The sequence below is a fragment of the Callospermophilus lateralis genome, chromosome 14 (assembly GCF_048772815.1).
Source record: "Callospermophilus lateralis isolate mCalLat2 chromosome 14, mCalLat2.hap1, whole genome shotgun sequence".
NCBI lineage: Eukaryota > Metazoa > Chordata > Mammalia > Rodentia > Sciuridae > Callospermophilus > Callospermophilus lateralis.
In genome coordinates this window covers 95637436-95654982 of record NC_135318.1, presented here as the reverse complement: position 1 = coordinate 95654982, position 17547 = coordinate 95637436, and the positions used below count along the sequence as shown (strand labels likewise).

Sequence of the window (17547 nt, the reverse complement as noted above, 5' to 3'; positions counted from 1 at the left end):
GGAAATTCCCTCACCTACCTTTGTCCAATAGCAGGTCTCCCACTGAGTAGCCAAGAAGAATCTGAACAGACAGGCTCTTCTAGGTTTCCCCACCTGGCTGGTTACTATTAAATTATATCCTTCTTGTTGAATGTGTAGGAATGCCTACACATCAGGCACTGCTTCATTGAATTTAGGCATAAAAATAAAGTGGACATTTTCCACCTGTGTCTTTGGATCTTTATTCTAAGGCTCCCATATCTCATAAAGGTATGATTAACTAAATAAATTTATGCTTTTCTCTTGTTAGCTTGTCTTTTGTTAGAGGCACGTAGGCCATTGAACTTTAATGAGGAAAGGAGTCACCCCTCTTCTCTTCCAGACTTATAAACACCAAAGCATTCACTCTCCAGCCATTTATAGGAAAAGTGAGCTGACTTTGGCTTTTTAAATATCAAAATGTACACATTTGTCCCAGAAAATTATTTTTACTTTTGGTACTTGGATTAAATCCAGAGCTGCTTAACCACTGAGCTATATCCCCAGCCCTTTTTATCTTTTATTTTGACACAGGGTCTTGCTAAGTTGCTTACAACCTGCCAGGTTGCCGAGGCTGGTGTTGAACTTGTGATCCTCCTGCCTCAGCCTCCAGAGCCACTAGGATTACTGCCACCACCACACCAGAACAGCAAAACACATGTATTGTAAAAAGGCCTACTAGAAATTTGAGGGAAAACTTCTAGATGTGGTTTGTGCCATATTTCCAGAAATGTGCCCTATTGAAACACCAGTGTTCAAATGAATTTAATGAAATTTGCACTGGGCACAGGGATGCAAGCCTGTAATCCCAGAAGCTCCAGAGGCTGAGGCAGGAGGATTGCAAGTTCAAAGTCAGCCTTAGCAACTTGGTGAGGCCCTCAGCAACTCAGTGAGACCCTAACTCCAATTAAAATACAGAGTAGGGCTGGGGATGTGGCTCCGTGGTGGAGGGCCCCTGAGTTCAATTGCCAGTAACCTCCCCACACCAAAAAAAAAAATCACCCTTAATCAAGTGGTTTGGGTTAGGACTCCTGGAACGAATACTCAAGCTAGGTGATTGATGAGAGTTTAATCAGAGACATGAAAGTTTCAAGGGTTAGGGAAAACTGAACAGGGTGGGCATAGGTCTTGATGTCATCCAGTGGGGAACTCACCTGGGCTGGGGTGTAAGTGGGAGGGGGTGATGTATCACCAGAACTTGAAGAACACAGTTACCTAGACAGGGTGTACAATAAGAAAAAGTGGTCTTCACTTGGAAGACCAGAACGCCCGTCAACCCCCTAGGACCACAGGAAGAGAATGGGTTCTCTCAAGCCCACTCCTATGCCCTGCTGACCCTCTCAGGAGCCAAAACCAGACGGAGCCACTCCACGCAGAATTCCTGGATCGGTGCCCTCAGGCACAGGGCAGGGAAAAGAGGGCATAACCTAGAATATAGACCATAACCTACTGTGTGAAAGAAAGCAAGTTAGGAAGGGAGATGCTTCATCTAGTGTGTGTATTTGTGTGCACGGGTTAGATGCCTGGGTTAAAAAGCTTTGAAGGGTGGGTCCTAAAATGTTTCAATGGTATTCTGAGGGTGGAGGGGTTGATTGCAAGTGACTTTTAAAGTTTTTAGTCTTTTTTTAAACTTTCTGCTTAGCACTCAGTAGGTCCTTTTTCCACATACAAAAATAAGCATTCAGTGTCGAGCTTCTGAATGGGCTATGAACCCAGGGCCCTCGCGCGACTTTGCTGCAGTAGCACAAAAAAGTGTGTTCCAAAGAAACAGACGCGCCCTCGACGGCAAGTTTACCCGGGACCGCAGTGAGGGTTGGAGCTGGGCGGGGCCCTAGCGGTCCGCGCAGAGGGGAAGGGCTCCTTCCCTCCAGCTTTCTGGGCCCTTCGCCCCAGATCTACCTCTGTCGCCGCAGTCCCCACCACCTTCACCCTCCCTCCCTTCGCGCCACCTGCAGGCGCTCCGCTGCGGGACCGCCCCCAGCCTTCCAGGACTCGTCAGTCAACGCGGGCAAGTTGGAGGTTCGCAAAGATCCGGATCCGGTTGCAAGACGCTCGGGACCTCCCCAAAAGGGGTGAGCGGGTGCGAGAGGATGTGAGCCAGCGTCCCACTCCTTTGCACGGATTGCAGAGTTCTTTTGCACAGTTGGGACGTTCGCAGACGTTCCTAGGGATGCAATCCTGCAGTCAGTCCTGAGCGCTGCCACATCGAAGCTCTCTTTATTGTGTTATAAATTACTTTTTAAAGATTTGGTACTGGGTATCAGGCGCGATGGTGCTCGCCTGTAATCCCAGCGACTCGGGAGGCCAAGGCAGGAGGATCGCAAATTCGAGGCCAGCCTTAGAAGTAAATTGGTTTTCTTCTCCTTTGGTAACAATTAGTGCTTCTGTAAATTATGTGGGCAAATTCAACTACGAATTTCATTTCTGGTTGAAAAAAGGAGGCGGGGTTTCCGTCCAGTGGGCGGTCACCGACCCCGCGGGTTGTTCCTGCTCTAAAGGGAATACTACCTCATTTGGCCAATCTGAAAGTGAGTCACCGGCCGCAAGGCCGGGACACCAGAAGCCCTACCGGCAGAGCGGAGGAAAGAAGAGGCTGGGACTGGGAACCTGGGCTCAGCCTGCTCAACTCCCCCGCCGCAGAGAAAACGCCGTCTGCCTCCATCCATCCCCTGAACCATCGCGGTCCGTCTCTCCCACGGGAACAGCGGGAGAGAGCTCCGGGAGCCAGCGTCTGAACCCGCTCTCTTCACCTGCTAAATGGACCCGTCGAAGTTCCCAAGAGCCTGGAGCTTCAGCTTTCTCATCTGATAGACAGGAAGTCCCTTTTAAGGTTGTTTCTCAAATTCAATGGCCCTATGTATGAAGATTTTTCACCCACCCCTCCTGGGCTGGATGTGTCTGTCATCTGTGTTCAAGTGACTAAATATGGTACTGCATAGCGCTGTCTTCTGGGTTTTGGTTATCTGTTGGTTGATTTGTCTCTAAAATTCTTAGCACTTTAAGGACAAAGACAAAAATCAATGTGCAACAACTGGTTTTGAATGAACTGAACCTGTGACAGCTATGAGACAGGTGGGGAGCATTTGGAGTAGGGTAGGGATTCCACCTTTTTTTTAGTACAGTGTGTGTGTTGGGGAGAACTTGTGGGAAGCAAGGCTAAGAGCCTCAGAGAATCCAGACCAAGAGGATGCAGACATTGGATCAGTCAAGCAAATACACTCTCAGATCTTAAATATTTGGGTTTGGGTTTGGGGGTGAGAGATCAAGATAACCAGGCAGAATAATCAACAACAAATAATAACACCACCAACCATTTCTTTAGACAACAGAGTTCAAAAAAAATCTTTCTACAACTGCAAGATTTCAGCAAACTGTTAGGCATGGTAGCACATGCCTGCCTGGAAAAAAGAAAAAAGGATTTTAGCAAATAGATTTCTTGTTATCACAAGATCAAAAATTTATCCTGTTCTGGTAACAAACATTTTGTGAAGTCTGCTATGCAATCAAGACTTGTGTGTCCACAGACTTTTACATTGTCCCTGCTTGTGAACATAAAGGGAAAATAAAAAACTTGCAGCCTTGTGTTCAGTGCTGTGTGGAGGTAGAAAATTAACACAGAGGCTACCTGTACATGGAATGCACCACTATTGCTTAAGAATCTGAATAGCATATCAATACCTACGACCTACCGCTCATAAATATATATATATATATATATATATATATATATATATATATATGTATTTATATGTATTTATATATTTATATTTTATATAAATAATATATATATTTTTTCAGTACTGAGAATTGAACCTAGGGTGATCTACTACTAAACTACATCTCCAGTCCTTTTTAATCTTTATTTTGAGTCAGGATCTCACTAACTTGCTAGCTAGCCTTGAACTTGCAGTTCTCCTACCCCAGCCTCCCAAATGGCTGGGATTTCAGGCCAACATGCCTGGCTAACTGCCTTAGAAACACAACTAGCAGTGTCTCTCAGATGCACCACTTGTACATTCTCCTTGTGGGAGGATTCAAAAGACAGTAGATTCTAACAAGCATCTGTCCCAATCACTTGTTCATTCAACAAATATATGAAAAGTTTGTATAATTATGTGCCACAGTTTGGATCAAAAATGCTCCGTCAAGACCTGAGTGTTAAAGGCTTGGTCTCCAGACTATGGTACTATTGGAAAGTGGAGGAACCTTCAAAGGTGGAGCCTACTTGAGAGAAGTTAGGTCACAGGGGGTGTGCCCTTGAAACTGGAACCCTGGCCCCTTCTTCTCTCTCTTTGATTCCTGGATACAAAGATGAGCTCCTGTCATAATGTCCAGTCTCACCACAGGCTCAAAGCAATGGGGACAATTCATTTCAACTGAAACTTTCCTCTTATACCTCAGGTATTCTGTCACAGTGACAGAAAGCTCACACACCATATACGATATATTTAGACCAGATAAAATGAGAGATCAAAAAGAGTTCTTAGGCCAGATGTGGTGGCGTTCACCTGTAAACCCAGCAGTTTGGGTGGCGGAGGCAGGAGGATCTTGAGTTCAAAGCCAGCCACAGCAAAAGCAAGGTACTAAGCAACTCAGTGAGGCCCTGTCTCTAAATAAAATACAAAATAGGGCTGGGGATGTGGCTCAGTGGTTTAGTGCCCCTGAGTTCAAACCCTGGCACCTCCCCGTGGCAAAAGAAGTATCCCACAAGTGAAAGACATGAGTGTTCAGATTAAAACTGAATGCCCAGCACATGGTTGAAAGTAAACCCCATAACAAATTTGTTAGTTAGCTTACTGTCACTGTGACAAACTACATGAGAAAATCAACCAAAGGGAGAAAAGATTTGTTTTGACTCACTGCCTCAGAGGTTCCAGTCTGTGGTCCCTTGGCTTCATGTTCCTTCCTGCCTGTGGTGAGGTAGAGCATCACTGCAGGAGTGGTGGTGAACTTGAGTTGCTTAGCTCATGGTGGTCCAGAGGCGGGGGCAGAAACACGGCTGGGGGAGGTGACAAAATGCCCCCTCTATGGTCGTGCCCCAGGTGACTATGACTGTTTCCCACTGAACCCCAACTCCTAAGGTCTCCGTGTCCTCCCAGGAGCCCACTAGGCCATGAATCCATCAAAGACTTCATCCTTGATCAGGTCAAAACCCCAGTGACCCACTCACTAGGGACCAAGCCTTCAGCACAAGAGTTTTTGGGGGATATTTAAGGTCCAAACCATAGTGCTAAGGCACCTCATCGCAATATTTCAGAACACTGAGGGCAAACAGAGTATCTACAAGCTTCTAGAGAGAAAAATATGACATACACAGGATCAGAAAAATGACATCAAACTGCCCGACACAGTCCTGGAAGCAAGAAGACTAAAGAGCAATATCTTCAAAACTGCGAAGGAAAGTGGTTTGAGTCTGGAATTTATACTCAGCCCAACAACGGCATAAGTACAAGAGTAGAATAAACAGCTTGGGTCATGCAAGACTCAAAGACAAGGATCACCCATGTGTGTTTTTTGTTTGTGATTTTGTTTGGTTTGGTTTTTTGATACTGGGGTTTGAATCCAGGGACACATTACCACTGAGCCACATCTTCAGCCCTTTATATATTTTTTCTTTTGAGACAGTCTCACTAAGTTGTTTAGGGTCTCTCTAAATTTCTGAGGCTGGCCTCAAACTTGAGATCCTCCTGCCTCAGCCTCCTGAGTTGCTGGGATCACAGATGTGTGTGTCACAGATGTGCCAGCCCAATGTGCCTCTTCTTAAACAGCTGTACTGGTCTGTTCTACAACCCCATCAGTGCTGGACTGCCATGACCTAACTTCCAGGGTTCCCTCTGTGACCTCATCCTCTGGCAGCCTGGAGTGGTCCCCACAGAATCAGGGAAGCTGAGGTCAGCCTCTCATGCAGACTCTCCCTTGCCATCATCTCTTCCTTTGGATCCTAGGTCTAATGGGACGTATTGGTGTCTCTTGGCACAGCTGGATTTTGCATGCCACTCACTTTTTCAAAACTGAGCAATAGAGATCAGACCTAAATAGCAAGACTGTAAAGAATGCAAGAGACTGGCTAAAAGTCGGGAAAGTGGTTACCTCTGGTGGAGGGAGGGAGGGAGAAGGGAATAATTGGAGTCGTTTTTTTTTTTTTTTTTTTTTTTTGGTACAGGGGATTGAACTCAGGGCCACTCGACCACTGAGCCACACCCCCAGACCGATTTTGTATTTTATTTAGAGAGGGGGTCTCAATGAGTTGCTTAGCAGCTAGTTTTTGCTGAGGCTGGCTTTGAACTTTGTGATCCTCCTGCCTCAGCCTCCTGAGCCACTGGAATTACAAACGTGGGCCACCACGCCTGGTGGCATTTTTTTTTTTTTTTTACTTTTTTTCACACTGGTATTGCTTTCTAACTACCTTGTTGGGTTTCCCAAGAAATATTGCCCAAAGCCTAGGGATTTTCTAGGAGAGAAGGTTTGTTCAGTCAGAGGTCTTGAGTTACTGGGGAAAATGCATCACAGATCACATCTCAAGGAAGAGCAATAAAAATAATCACCACAGTAGGTGTTTTATGTGTGAAAACTAATTTAGTTTTTTTCTGGTATCAGGGATTGAGCCCAGGGGTGTTCAACCACTGAGCCCCATCTCCACCCCTTTGAGACAGGGTCTCGCTAAGTTGTTGAGGCCGGCTTTGAACTCGCGATTCTCCTCCCTCCGACTCCTGAGCCATTGGGATTACAGGCGTGGGCTACAGAGTCCAGCTAATTTAGTCTTTTCAACATCCCTATTTTATACACAAAAACTGAAGGCCCAGATAGTACGAAGCAACCCAATTCAGTGTTTTCTAAAGGCCATCAAGTATTCAATTTGAATGCATATGAAAAACAAGTTTGGAAATGAAAACTTGACTCAAAAGCCCTGTGACTACTAAAAGTCTATATTTTAGTTTTTATATTATACCCATCTAAAGAGGAGAGGTAAAGGCCAGATGTGATGGTATACCCCTGTAATCCCAGGAGGCCGAGGCAGGAGGATTGCAAGTTTGAGGCTATCATGGGTAAATTAGAGAGAACCTGTTGCAAAAGAAAAAAAAAAATAAAAAGGGCTGGGGATGTAGCTCAGTGGAAGAGCACCCCTGGGTTCAATCCCTAGGACCACGATAAAGGATGGATGAATGAATGAATGAATGAACCAATAGAAGAGAGGTAGGCAGACAGGATGGAGAGAAGACAAAGGAACTGGGTGCAGATGGGAGGCAAAGAGGACGAAGGTCACCAGCAGGCAGACCTTTTGGAGCCTACAAGGCTTTAACTTATTGAAGTACTTCCGTGGGCAGCTCCTTGGGGCAAAGCTGGTTAATTTGGATTTATTTCCACAGAAACCATATAAAAGTTGGACCCCTGAGTTCTTGATGGGGGAAGAGGATGTGGAGAATATATATATATATATCTGCATATATGCAGATATATGCAGATATATATGTCTGTCTATCTGTACATTTACCTGCATATATCTGTCTGTCTGTCTGTACATTTACCCTCGAGGGCTCTGGTCTCTGCCTCTACCAAGATGGCAGCCCCTCTTGTTACTGGTGTGGGATTTCCTGTTTGTTTTGATTTCTTCGCTGCCTGCCTGCCTGCCTGCCTGCTCAGGTTTGACCTCACGCTCACCCAGTAAGTGGCATCCTTCCGGCCACAACCTACTCTGACCTGCCCTTGAGGGTTCAGTTTCTGTCACCCCAGGCTGGCTGCACTTGGCTGCATCCATTACTACTTCCTGCCCCAGGACTGGGGAGGATGGTGACTTGGGTTCCCGTTGCAGAACCCATTCCCCAAAGCTTCCGGACAAACTCAGCTTTTTCCTTAAGGCAGCTGAGGTCGGGGAAGGTGGGAGGGAAGAATCAGCTGCGCCAGAGGGAACGGTAGACAGGTTTTGCATTTCTTTTTAGACTTTATTGTGTGCGCATAGTGCTGGGGATGGCATGCCAGGCAAGCACTCTGCCACTGAGTGGCTGCCCCAAGCCCTGCATTTCCTTTCACTTTTAGTCCACTTGAAACTCCACATCCTCATTGCTGACACAGTTAGTTTCAAGGGCCATTGACGCAGCACCACAATCACATCGCATTTTGACTGTGACTGCAGGGCTTGCTGCACTGTTGTCATGACAACACTGAATCCTTTCCATCCAAACTGTGGACATCCGGAATGTGACCCTACTGACAAGCCCCTTACTGTTCTTGGATGCCAGCACGAGACACAAGACCCCTGGTCAGAGACAAAAGGCTGCCTTACTCATGGCACAAACACCCAGTCCAGCTAATTCTCCTTGCTCTCCAAGACTCACAGGGCCAACACGGAGGGGCCCGGATGGCTTGCAGTGCAGCAAGAAATTCTGATCTTGGGAAAAGGACCTCTTTCACGCCTGTTCTTTTCTTTGTCCTGGCAGGAGACATTACCTCATCCCTCAAGGTTTCTTGCTACAAACACAATTCTGAGAAAAGGCCTCATAAAGTTAGTATCCCCAATAAGAAGACGCAGGGATGCCTCAGGCTATGGCAGGTTGCCAGGTCATCACCTACGCCAGGTGGTTGAGGAGATGAAATGAGATGAACACCTGCATGTAATACACTCCACAATATCAGGTATTACATCAGCATCAGAGTTGGTCATGAAAGTTAAGGCAGTTCTTAACTCTTTATTAATGATTAATGAATATTTGCATTAATTATTAATAAAATTGAAGCAGTTCTTTCTTTCTTTCTTTCTTTTGGTACTGAATATAAAAACCCAGTCCTTTATCTGGATTTTATTTAGAGACAGGGTCTCACTGAGTTGCTCAGAGCCTTGCTAAATTGCTGAGGCTGGCTTTGAACTTGTAATCCTCCTGCCTCAGCCTCCTGAGCAGCTGGGACTATAGGTGTGCACCACCATGCCTGGCTGAGGCTGTTCTTTTTTTTTTTTTTTTTTAATACCTTTATTTTATTTATTTTTATGTGGTGCTGAGGATCGAACCCAGGGCCTTGCATGTGCTAGGCAAGCGCTCTACTGCTGAACCACAACTCCAGGCCAGCAGTTCTTAACACACCCTTAACATGTGCAAAAGGTGAATGTGTACTCATTGAGTAATAACTTAAATTCTATAAGGTAGGAGGGATCCTATTTTCCCAACGATACAAATTTGTATGTAATATCTAATAACATCTTGCCTTTTAGATGTTTTTTCAGTGACACTTCCAGATCATTTGTCCATATTCTTTTATTTTCCAATTGAACTCATAATCCATTGGCTCAGGTCCAGTGAACCCCTAACCAGTTATGGAAGAAGACCTGCTGCCTTGGGCCCACCTGTTGGCATCCAACCATAGTAAGTCATGAAACATTTGCTTTGTATCACTACTGTCAGCAATTTTCATTTGGAAAAGTTTTTCATGAATTTAATAATAGGGTAAAATGTAACAAAATAGTAATGATTCCACTGGTTAAGGCGGCAGCAGTGCCCCTAGACCACTGGCTGGCTAAAGGACCACTTGTCATGATTGTCACTGGTCAGTGGAGTGGGGAAGTCCATCGTGAGAGGCAGCTGCGGGGTGCCAGGCATGTGCCCTGGAGAACTAACACAGGAAGCTCTAAGATTGTTCACCCTGGGCTCCTGCAGGAAATAGCTGTCCAAGCCTTCACTAAGCCTGCCCCCAGTTGCCTGTGTCTGCCCCAAGAAGAGCTTATGTTTGGCCACCTTCCTTCCAATAGGTACAGTCCTGAGTGCATGGGGGCTCTGCTTCATGCTTATCAGCTTATTAAAAAGTTGGGAGGCTGGGGACGTGGTTTAATGGTAGAGCATTCACCTAGCATGTATGAGGCCCTGGGCTTGATCCCCAGAACTGCAGTGGGGTGAGGATTGGTTCTTGGATACACAGCTGGAAAGGCTAGGGGGCCTCAGGGAGAAAAAAAATTAGAGCCTGGGACTTAGATGTCATCCCAAACCACAGTCTGAGGTTGAGAGAGACTAATAGGCAGGGACTTGAAGCTACCAAGAAGAAAGGAAATTATAGCCCAAAGAGGAAGTGCAATAAAGTCACTACAGCCAGGAGCAGTGGCACAGGCTTTGTAATACCAGCGACTCTGGAGACTGAGACAGGAGGATCACCAAGCTCAGAGCCAGCCTCAGCAATTTATTGAGGCTCTAAGCAACTTAGTGAGACCCTGTCTCAAAATAAAGTAAAAAGGGCTGAGGATGTGGCTCTGTGGTTAAATGCCCTTGGGTTCAGTCCCCAGTACATTAAAAAAAAAAAAAAAAAAAAAAAAAAAGTACACTACAGCATGATCTTGTTTTTTTAATAGTTTAGCTTTTACTTTTATTTTTTCCACAATTTTATTGGTGCATTTTGGTTGTACATAACGGTGAGATTTGTTGTTACATATTTGTACATCCAATAACGACTTTTTTTAATAAATCATATAACATTTTTAATTTATGTTTATTTGTACCATATTTATTTATTATGTTATTGTTATGTACATATTGCTGGTTAATACATTCTTTTATTTTTTTTTAAAGAGAGAGAGAGAGAGAATTTTAATATTTATATTAGTTTTCGGCAGACACAACATCTTTGTTTGTATGTGGTGCTGAGGATCGAACCTGGGCCGCCCTCATGCCAGGCCAGCGCACTATGGCTTGAGCCACATCCCCAGCCCCGACTTTTTTTTTTTTTTTTAAGGCTCCACTCTACAAGAGAAATTGGAGGAAATGGGATGGGGGAGGGGAAGCATAATGGAGGAGCTGCCTGGTCTACATGGGAGATTCAGCTTATCACAAGGTTGTCCATGTCTGTGGCAGAAGCAGGTTCCCACAACTCTGCAAGCCTCCTGCTACCTGGTTACAATCAGATTTGTCCTGGAACCAGTGTGAACCACACTTGACAGTGACTGTCCTCCTAGGGAATATATATTTATTTCTTTTTAAACAAGTATATCAGGCATGATGGCAAATACCTGTAATTCCAGTAGCTCAGGAGGCTGAGGCAGGAGGATCGAAAGTTGAAAGCCAGCCTCAGCAACTTAGCAAAGCCCTAAGCAACTTGGTGAGATTCTGTCTCTAAATAAAATATAAAAAGTGCTGGGGATGTGGCATAGTAGTTAAGTGCCCTGGGTTCAATCCCTGTTACTAAAAAACAAAGAAAAACCAAAACAAGGGTATGACAACCTGCACACCAAAATGAATTCTTGGTCATTGTAAACCAGTCACCCGATAAGGTAATGGTACTTATTCTAAGAATGCAACCACAGTTCAGAGCATTCTGCAAAGAGTCACCCCATCTGTAGTGATGCTGTTGAATATGCCCAATGTTGTGACCTGTCTTCAGCATGAGGTTTGGAGTTAGGGAACCAGAACAAGCTTGCTGGGTGGAAGGGCAGTGAGGTTGGGTAAGACCATGTGAAAGAGGATGGATACAACAAAGAGACATGTTTCCTTAGTGAGTCACGAACTTCCTGCAAACACAGAAGATTTCAGAAATGTTTTTGAGAAATGCAGCACTGTAGGACAATACCTTACACTCACTATTTCCTAGCATAGTTCTGGGTGCCAGGCAACCCTACAGAGTAGGGAAAACCATCTCTGTTAGGCATAGAGGAGCTGGGAACCTGCCTAAGTGTACACAATTCATAAGGGGTGAAGCTGGGATTTGAACTCAGGCAATCTGTCACAAAAGTCCACACTTTCTCGGGGGGAAGGGGTATAAGGGATTGAACTCAGGGGCACTTGACCACTGAGCCACATCCCAAGCCCTATTTTGTATTTTATTAGAGACAGGGTCTCACTGAGTTACTTAGCCCTCACCATTGCTGAGGCTGGCTTTGAACTCATGATCCTCCTGCCTCAGCCTCCCGAGCTGCTGGGATTACAGGCTTGTGCCACCGTGCCTAGCTCACATGTAACATTTTTGGGTTCAGTCTCCTAGCATCATAAAAAATCCAAAATTGGGGCTGGGGATGTGGCTCAAGTGGTAGCGCGCTCGCCTGGCATGCGTGCGGCCCGGGTTCGATTCTCAGCACCACGTACAAACAAAGATGTTGTGTCCGCCGATAACTAAAAAAAATAAATATTAAAAAATTCTCTAAAAAAAAAAAAAAAAAAAAAAAATCCAAAATTGATGTGTGCCACCGTGCCTGGCTATACCTTTTTTTTAATATTTATTATTTTTAAGTTGTAGTTGGACACAATATCTTTATTTTATTTTTATGTGGTGCTGAGGATCAAACCCAGGGCCTCACACGAGCTAGGCAAGCACTCTACCGCTGAGCCACAAGCCCAGTCCCCCTGGCTATGCTTTTTATCACAACATCAAACTGCTTCTTGGTTAAAACAAAAGAGCATTACCCTCTAAGAAGCAGACTTGAAGGGGAAGAAGCCTGTTTAGAAAACTGTACGAGATGAATTAATTAGAAAATCAACTTTGCCACTACATATATATAAAATACAAAATATTTTGTGGTACTGGGGACTGAACCCAGGGGCACTGTGCTACTGAGCTACATGTCCAGCCTGCCTCCTTTGAAATTTTGTGACAAGATCTTGCTAAGTTTCCCAGGCTAATCTTGAACTTGAGGTCCTCCTGCTCAGCCTCTCAGGTTGCTAGGATTACAGGCATGCATCCCTGCACCTGGCTATGTATGCCTTGTTTACTATTGCAGCCCTGGAACCTATTACAGTGCCTGGAACACAGGAGACACTCCATACTGAGGTGGGCACAGTGGAGCACGCCTATAATCCCAGAAGATCAGGAGGCCAAGGCAGGAGGATTGCCAAGTTCAAAGCCAGCCTCACAATGGTGAGGCACTAAGCAACTCAATGAGACCCTGGCTTTAAATAGGGACTGGGATGTGACTTAATGGTTGAGTGCCCCTGAGTTCATTCCCCAGTACCCCCCCACCAAAAAAAAAGTGCATTACTGGATGAACTGATATCTCAGGCAAATAGAGAACTACCACTTATGGGGTCCCTTCTCCATTTAAGAACCCAAATTATACTCACTAGAATCATTTGGTTTACCTTCAGTCCTACCCTGTAAGAGTATATTCTATCCTAGATCGGGAGGCATTTCATTGTTCAATATGCAAATTACAAGGTCATACTAGACTTTGGGGGGAACCAGCACCCTGCCTTTCCAGTCCCAAGAGCTCAGGCAATTTCGGGGCTTCCTGGGAAAACCAAAGACAATCCCCAAGTCCCCAGGAGTTTCACTAGGTGTCCAGCATTCCATAACTACTGGCCACGTGACCTCCATCAGGCACGAGCGACCTCTGGTTCCACCGGCTGTGGCTTTCCAACTGTACTCTGTCCCTGATCCTCCCACTCCTCCACCATCCATTTTGCCTAGCACCAGGTCTGTCCCCTTCCCCAAGTTTAGCTCTGAGAAACTCCTGTCCATAGGGTCTGGAAAGTGAAGGCCTGCCTTGGAGGCAGACCAAGTCAGGCAAGTCATACCGCTTCTTGGAACCTCAATTTTTTCACTGATAAAATGGAAAACACCAGTATATTTCACCAGATTTTTTTAATATTTATTTTTTTGTTGGACACAATACCTCTATTTATTTACTTTTATGTGGTGCTGAGGTTCGAACCCAAGGCCTCTCACATGCTAGGCGAGAGCCCTGATGCTGAGGCACAACCCCAGACCTATTTCACTGGATTTTATAGGGATTAAATGAAATTATGTACCTTGAACCATGTCACTTCATTTAGTTACTTCTCAAGTATTTATATGTACACTAAACTGCACAAGTAATTTTTAAAAATTTGGTGTTGGGGATTGAACCCAGGGCCTTGTGCATGCAAGACAAGCAGTCTACCAATATACCCCAGCTCTCCATAACTACTTTTAAGGACTCAGAGAACAACAAAATCAATTAGGATCCTTGAGAAGTTATAGTCTTACAGGACAAATGAAACATAAAAGTAATTGCAATTATAAAGCATAATGCAAGCTGGGCATGGTGGCCCATACCTGTAATTCCAGCTTCTTGGGAGGCTGAGGCAGCAGGATCTCAAGTTTGAGGCACATTCTCAATTTTTTTTTATAAAAAACAGAATGAAGTCAGTATCATAACACATAAACATGCTAAAGTGGAACTCTGCAAATGTTTGTTACATGCAAAATACTCTAAGCTTTTCCTTTCTGATCCGCCATCTGTGGTGGAACTGCTGCTGAGATAGATTTTCTCAAAACAAAAAAAATCTTGCAGGGAAGACTATCATGCTCAAGGCTGAACCCTTGGATGCTATAGAAAATGTAAAGGTCAAGATCCCCAATTAAGGAAGGAATTCCTTCTGATCAACAGAGACTGATGTTTGTTGGTAAGCAACGGGATGAACTTTGTCTGACTACAACATGGAGAAGGAATCCACTCTTCATCTTGAGCCGAGGCTTTGTGGTGGTGCTAAGAAAAGGAAGAAGTCTTAGACCACTACCAAGAAGAATAGCCTAGGAGAAAGAAGGTTAAATTGGCTGTCCTGAAATAATGAAATTGGCAACATTCGTTGCCTTAGTCAGGAGTGTCCTTCAAATGAATGAGTTTTCATGTCCAGCCACTGTGATAGACATTATTGTGGCAAGTGTTGTCTGACTTACTGATGCAACAAACCAGAAGACAGCATGCCTTAAACATAGGAGCTTGGGAGGCTGAGGCAGAAAGATTACAAGTTCAAAGCCAAACTTAGTAACTTAACAAGACATAAGCAATTCAGAGAGACCCTGTCTCTAAAAAATAAAAAGAGCTAGGGGTGTAGCTCATTGGTAAAGCACCCCTGGTTTCAATCCCCAGTACCAAATAAATAAGAGACATGAACTAATAACAAAAGAAAAAAAATACTCTGTAAGATTTTGTTTAATCGAAACTCTAGTCCCTACAACCAAATACATGCTGAGACACTGTTAAAAAAAAATTCTTCCAAAAGAGAAAATTATGGCTTCCAACTGTCTCCTGAAAAAAGTAAAAACTCTTTATAATGGCATTCTTTCTTCAATAAAAAGATCACAGACTCTCTTGGCTTTGTTCCATTCCTTACACTTGCCCTGCAGTCAGCTGAACCCAGCTCTTCCCAGTTCCTGAAACATGCCTCAGGCTTTCCACCTCCATGCTTTTGATTTTTTTTTTCTGTGTCCCTTTGAAACCTCCTACCTCTAGCTTCTACTGAAATACAGCCAGACTTTATGTCACAACCATTACTCACCCTGTCTCCTAAGGCAGAAATGATTTCTCTGATCTTTTCCTTGTGGCACTGATACATCCTGCTTTTGTGAGTGTGTGTGTTTGTGTGTGTGTGGGGGGGGCATGCCAAGTAGGAAAAGCAGAAAAGAGATTGATATTTGCCTAGGTGGGAGGTAAGGACGAGAGAGAGACTGGTATTGGGAAAAAATTCTTATGCTAAGCAAAAGTTCTGCCTCTAAGCTATACCCTATTGCATCCTGCTTCTTATTGCAGTTATCTGTGTTTTGCTTCTCCTGCAAGGCTGTGACATCCCAAGGTCTTGAGAATATAGTGCACATATGTTCAAGAGGTAACTAAATAAAGTGACTAGTCTGAAGGCACTGTTTCTATGCAGGGCCCAAGCAGATGTCTGAGCCACCTGTTCAGGCCCAGGTAGAGGAGCAGGGAATTCTGAAGATCTGTAGGAAGAGGCAGCACAACGGCGGCACACATGGACCTGAATGAAGCTCAAAGTCCTTGCTCTGAATCCACTGTGGTAACTAAAGTTACTCCAGGGGTCTTGTTCTACCAGGGTGCCCCAGTCCCTCAGCATCCTTTTAAGAGAATAATCCTTTTAAAAGTTGTTTAAACCAGATTTGGTGCACACCTATGACCCCTGGATTCAACCCTCAGTACAAAAACTAAACATTAAGTGAAAGAAGCAAGTCACAAAAGACCACATAGCATGTGACTCCATGTATGTATATAAAATGTCCAAGTAGGAAAAGCAGAAAAGAGATTAATGGCTGCCTAGGTGGGAGGTAAGGACGAGAGAGACTGGTAATAGGAAAAAAAATTCTTTTTTCAATATTTTTTTTAGTTTTGGTTGGACATAACAGCTTCACTTTATCTATTTTTATGTGGTGCTGAGGATAGAACCCAGGGCCTCATACATGCAAGGTGAGCACTCTACCACTGAGCAACAACCCCAGCCCCCAAGGGAAAAAAATCTTATTGGAGTGATGAAAATGTTCTTTGGATTTTTTATGATGCCAGGAATTTGAACCCAACTCTGGAGGTGGAGACTGGAGGATTTCAAGTTCAAGGACAACCTTAGCAACTTAGTGAGACCTTGTCTCAAAATAAAAAATAAAAGGGCTGGGAATGTAGTTCCTTTGAGAGTATTCCTGGGTTTGATCCCTAGTACCTCAACAAAACAAAACAAAACAAAACAAAAAAAAACTTTTATTGAGATATAATTTATAGGTCATAAGATTGTTTCATTTAAAAAAGTAATGTTCTGGGCTGGGGTTGTGGCTCAGCAGTAAAGTGTTCGCCTAGCATGTACAAGGACATGGGTTCGATCCTCAGCACCACATATAAATAAAATAAAGGTATATATATATATATATAAAAAGTAATGTTCAGGCTGGGTTCAGTAGTGCAGTCCTGTAATTCCAGCAGCTCAGGAAGTTGAGACAGGAGGATTGTGAGTTCAAAGCCAGCCTCAGCAAAAGGGAAGCGCTAAGCAACACAGTGAGACCCTGTCTCTAAATAAAATACCAAATAGGGCTGGGGATGTGGCTCAGTGATCTAGTGCTCCTGAGCTCAATCCCTGGTACCACCACCCCCCAAAAAATGAAATGTTTAATATTTTTTCATCTATATTCAGAACTGTGCACCAATGATTAACATCATATGGAATATTTTTTGGGGGGTGAGGGTACCAGGATCGAACTTGGGGGCATTCAACCACTAAGCCACATCCAAGCCCTATTTTTTATTTTATTTAGAGACAGGTTCTCACTGAGTTGCTTAGCACCTCACTGTTGCTGAGGCTGGCTTTGGACTCATGATCCTTCTGTCTCAGCTTCCTGAGCTGCTGGGATTACAGACATGTGCCACGGTGCCTAGCTCACATGTAACATTTTTGGGTTCAGTCTCCTAGCATCATAAAAAATCCAAAGAACATTTTTCATAAGAAAATTTTTCCCATTATCAGTTTCTCTCTCTTCCTCACCTTCCATCTAGGCAACCATTAATCTCTCTTCTGTCTTTCCTACTTCAAACATTTTATATATATATATGGAATCATATGAGGTCTTTTGTGACTTGCTTCTTTCACTTAACATTTAATTTTTGAATTGAGGATTGAATCCAGGGGAACTCCACCGTTGTTACATCCCAGCCCTTTTATTATTTATTTTTGAGACAGGGTTTTGCTAGCTTATTGAGGCTGGCCTTGGACTTGTGATCCTCCTCCCTCAGCCTCCTGAATCACTGGGAGTTGCAACTGGGCCCCGTTTTCCAACCCTTTTGTGTCCATGTGTCAGCATGGACAAAATAAGTCA

The 17547-nt window shown here is 44.2% G+C and overlaps 1 pseudogene; it reads left to right on the top strand.

The window, feature by feature from the left end:
- Window positions 1–14670, top strand: part of LOC143637870 (ubiquitin-ribosomal protein eS31 fusion protein pseudogene) — a 21471-nt pseudogene extending 6801 nt beyond the window's left edge.
- The last annotated feature ends 2877 nt before the right edge of the window (window positions 14671–17547 follow it).